This window comes from Crocodylus siamensis, chromosome 1, assembly GCF_052110815.1.
Source record: "Crocodylus siamensis isolate JL-2025a chromosome 1, ASM5211081v1, whole genome shotgun sequence".
Lineage (NCBI taxonomy): Eukaryota > Metazoa > Chordata > Crocodylia > Crocodylidae > Crocodylus > Crocodylus siamensis.
In genome coordinates, this window is record NC_143395.1 from 219110104 (window position 1) to 219115153 (window position 5050).

The following is a 5050-nucleotide window of genomic DNA, read 5'->3' on the forward strand; positions in this document are numbered from 1 at the left end:
AATTTGCAATAGCTTGTACTGGTGATCTATTTACAAAACTCCAGACAGACATTGAATGATTGAGATGTTTGTAACACCTTAGACGGTGGATGCCTGTTTTGAGAAATATGAGGATGTATTTAGCAAGGCATACATTTGTCAAATACAAGGAATCTTTCCTGTATTCAGTGCACATTTTACAGGTTTTGTTTGAAATGTATATTTAGTCTTTTGTCTTCTTTAGTTGCCAGTTCAATTGAAATGTATATGTAGTTTCCTTGCCTTCTCTAGTTACACTAGTTCAGCCTCCCTTGCTTTCTTAGCTTGGACATACACATGTAATGTGTGTGTCAGGTCTCTGCCAACAATTTTCATTTTCATCAGTCTTATTATTTTATGGCATGAGTCTGATATTAAGTTCCCCAAGCTTAATTTTCTCTGTGCGTAATGGGTTGCAACTGTAGTGGACACTTGATTTTTCTTGTGGCAGACTTCTCACCACAATCCAGTCTTGCCCCAACCACTGTCTTGCATTTTTGTGCAAGAGGCACTGTCCAAGCTTTCACAACCATCACATTATTTCCATGCTAAATCACATCTTTCAGCTCTCAACTAATTTTGAGAGCTATTTTCTTCTATCTCCTCACCTTGCCAAAGCACAAATATGTTAATCTTGGAGCACATTGCAAGGCAAAAATATTTCTCCAGGGTACCCAAGACATTTGTTGGTGGGTGGGGAGTTTATGCTTTTTGAACCTGTTTCTAGACAGCTCTATTTTTGTACTCTTGTAAATGGAACATATGCATAAAATCAAGGCAATGTGGTTTTCTCACATTACTTTAGTTCCAACTTAGCCAGACTTTTTCATTGTGATGTTATAATTTATGGGCTTTTTATAACACTAGAAAAACATTGCATTTTAACTATACCAATATTTAACATGGCAAAATATCCCTAATCTGGATACATTTTACCAGTATAAAGAGTGCTTGTACCATTATGACTGGCTCCTGTTTGGGAAATGATGTAAGGTGTAAGACACTGTCCTAAAGAGATAACTCTGTCTACATGCTAGCTAATGCTGAGAGATGTCTGTATAAGGCAGACAGGACAGTGTCCACTTACGGCTTTTTGGAGCTAATCAACAGGTCAGCTGGTAATGTCCCTCTGTTCCTTCCTTGGAATAAGTTGTTCAAGAAGAGTTTGAACTAATGAGAGAGGCTTTTGTTTTCTTGATGGGGTGCTAAACTCTGTGTTATCAACTCCCTGCTGGCTCCCTCAATGGTCAGGAGCAGCAAAGGGGGAAACCCATCCATAATCAGAGCGGCCTGCAGGGACCTGACCAGGCCCCACCCCAGCTCAGCCCTGTAAAAGGAAATGGAGGGCTGCTCTAGTGCCCCCTGGCTTCTAGCCTGAGCCACTGCAGGCATGTGCTGGCATTTCCTCAGTCCAGAGGGAATGTGTGTGCTGTTGCAAACCAGTTGAGCCTAGCCAGGTTAGAATAACTTGCAAAGATTGAATCAATTCAGGATCAGTCTTTTTGAACATCTGTCCCTAGCCCTAGGGAATCACTGCTCCTTCATCTCCTTTGCCAGGAGTCATCAGTGCTCTGCTACTAGGGCTCCACAGCTCTGGCTTTGCTGGGGATCACCATCACTGAGGATCTGCTACTCCTCATCATTGCAGAGAGCTACCACCACTCCTCATTACACTACTTGTGCAACCCCAGCTATCTTAAAATCATTATTTTCACTGTGTTAAAAAGGAATGGAAATCTCTGAGTAGCTCAGGGTCTATCTGAACCCACTGCAGATACTTGTTCTTACAGACACTTTTCCTTGAGGACTTTGATGATTAACTATATAATAATAATAACTGCAATACCATCAAAAGAGTAACTTGTATTTGAATCCTTTCCTGCTTCTTATACATTGTCTCAGCACTGGAACTGAGGGCCACCTCATTGCAGATCTCTGCAGAGGTCACAGTGAGTGCTGACGCCTAAGTGACCTTTGTGCAACTGGTTGCAATATTTGCTGGCTTACAGATTTCAACATGAGGCGTGTGGGCCCAAAAAGCTAATCCACCTGGCAATTTACATTTGCACACTTTACCCAGAACAGAAAAAGGCAACATCCAAATAGCTTGCCAAACTTCTGAATTTATGTACTAATGAGAGCAGGGGCAGATCAAGGGGGTGCAGTGGTATAATTGCATCGCCCTTTTGATCCTCAGTCCACCCAGGTAATAAAACCTGCTGTTGGGCAATGACAGCAGCATCTCTGTTCAGGCAGCAGTGAGGAAGTCAACTGACTTCTCATCTCTTTACAATCTAACTGGTTCTTTTTAATCTCTTTATTCCACAGGTGTTAATGACCATCTATCATTCCTAATGGTGTCAATGTTCCACTAATCAATCTATTCTTTCTTCTGCAATTCTGCTGTCTGTTAGCTGCTCTGGTAATGTAGCACCTACTTCACAGCCCTGAAGACTGCTGTTTTTAACTCTAGTTAAACACATTAACTCAGGTGAGCATGAACTCAGGTTTAGAGACAGCTTTCAGTGAAGTCTTGGATGCACTGTCAAGATGTTCAAGAAGAAGGCTAGATATTGCTTTATGAATCTGAAAAAGATGTACATTTAATTCTAATGACTACAGAAGTAATGAAACAATGTTTGGGGGGGTTGGGGCCAATTTGTATTTTACATATGATATAGCAAATTAACACACATTCCAATTAAGTTATATTTGTTTTTGCTTTGATCTTAAACTGAATAATATAGCTTTAGGCCCCTAGCTTTTTAGGAAACCTTCTAGTTTCCTTACAGTTGGAAAAAAATGTATGATGTGCTATATGCAGTGATGTACTACACCACCTGCACCTCCACCATTTTCAAAATCCTAGATCCCCCCCCAGGGAATGAGGGAATGCAAAAAAGGAACACAACACACAGACTTATGGTAATATATAGTAGAATATATACAACAAGCAGGGTTAGATGTATGCTTGCAAAGCACTTGGCAGTGAGTAATCAATGCTGCTAGAAATACAGGCTTGTTGTAGCTGAAAAGGGGAAGGATGATATAATTGGTTTCCTTTCAGTGGTGTGTTATGCTGTGAAGAACAAAATAGTCATGGTAGCTATAGCTGTGCTGTTGCTATGAAAGCACAATTATTTTTTATTAGAAAAATGTTTATGATACTCCAACAAATATTCTTTACTCATCAAGTAGTATAATCAGTAGGACTTAGCTGCATAAGGCAAGCCAGAGTCTGCCCTTTAATGTATAAACCTGGCCATTGTTTCATGTTGACCAGGACAACAGTCTCGTGCTTGCAGCAGAAATAGGTAGGAAGGAAGTCCTTGATGGTATGACTAGATCTTCCTGGGATCATTTAAAATCCCTTTTGGAGACCATTTTCAAAACACAGGTGCCTAAAATTAGGGCCCCTAAGTGTTAAGTGCTTGCAGCTGTCACAGAAGCCAAGTGGCTGCTAGGTGCCAGTTCCTTAAGATCAGGCTTTATATATATGGGCATATCTGGTGAATGGAAGTGGAGTAGGACCCCTCAGGAGTGGTCCAAGCCCATGTCTTATTGTAGGCTGCAAATGTGGTCAGTAACTGAAAAACCACAACAGGTCCATGTTGCAGGCATAGCATGAGCCTCAGTTATGGATAACATGTACTTCATCTTGTACATATCAAAGTGCTCAATGTACAGTCAAGTAAGCAATAGCTAGGGGAAGTAGAATAATATGTTAGGCAAGATCACTAGCATCAGTTTTTCTGAGGTGCTTAGCTGTTGGAGGGTTCCCAATCAGCCTCTTGCCTGCTTTTGCTTTTGGTGTTCAAACTGCTTGGGTCACGGTGCTCTCAGAGATAGATGCCTACAACAAGCCTCCTGAAGCTCAGGTGTGACACAGAAAGAAACACTAAAATTTGTGTTCAGTGCTGTAGCAAGGGGGAGTGGGGGTGAACAACATGAAAGCCTCAGGTGCCAAAGTGAAGGTCACCAGCAGGCACCGCCCAGCTGGGGCAGGGCATAGGATGGAGCCACAAGAGGCTTGTTTGGGGGAGCATGGGGGAAGGGTGGCTCCTGCTGCTGTGTGCACATCCAGGCAAGCATGGGGGAGGGGCAGTATGCCCCCTGGATATGTGTGCAGGGCAAGGGTGGGCTGCACTTGTCCTTGACACCAAGCTTCGTTGCTATGCCACTGTTAGTGCTCTGCACCAAAAGCTCAGATAGATTTATTGTCTTTTAGGACAGTAGCTAGCAGGTCTGCATAGCAATCAGTCTGGCTCAGCAAAACTGCCCAGGCAGTGCTAAGTTATGCACTGCATGCAAATGCTCCCCCCCAAGTTGCTACAAAAGGCCAAAGGTTGCGACCCCTGTATTTATAGCCTAAATGTCCCCACTGTGGGTCAGCTGTTATTACTCTCTCACTGTCGATGTGTCCCTTTTTTACTAGTCTCTTTGCCAAGGCCAGACACCTGCAGCTCAGTCCTTGCCAACTGCAGCTCCCTCCTTCCAAGTCTGGGCACTCTCCAAACTCACTCTCTGCCGAAGCTGGGTTTTTCTAGTTCACCCTCTTACTGAATTTGAGTATCTTCAGCCTGCTGAGTACAACTCGCCTCTTGTTATCTCTAGTGAATTGTAACTTTTATTCCCCAGTTTGTTTAGTTATTGTTTCTTACTTTGAATTAGCCTTTTCCCTCACAGGCAGTTAAGGTTCTTTGGGGAAATGTGATATCTTTTATAAGACCAACTAAATAGTTGAAAAAAATGTTCTTTGCAAGCTTTGGCAGACAAGGTTCTTTGCATGAATCTGATATCTTTTATTAGACCAACTTAACTAGTTGGAAAACAATTATTAAGCAAGCTTTTGGGCACAAAAACAGTTAGCAGTCATGTAACTGTTACTATGGGTATGGAGGAGCCTGAACAGCCCTGCACCCTAAAAGCAATCCCCCACACCCATCCCAGAGCTGGAGGGACTCACCAGAGGTTGAGGACGCTGGTCCAGGGATGCAGAGAGCCTCCCAGCAAAGGAGCTAACTGAATGAGA

The 5050-nt window shown here is 42.7% G+C and overlaps 1 protein-coding gene across 2 annotated transcripts in view; it reads right to left on the bottom strand.

Moving 5' to 3' along the window:
- The window catches only part of CD58 (CD58 molecule), an 80226-nt gene that overhangs the window by 65621 nt on the left and 9555 nt on the right, over positions 1 to 5050 (bottom strand). The window lies entirely within an intron of this gene.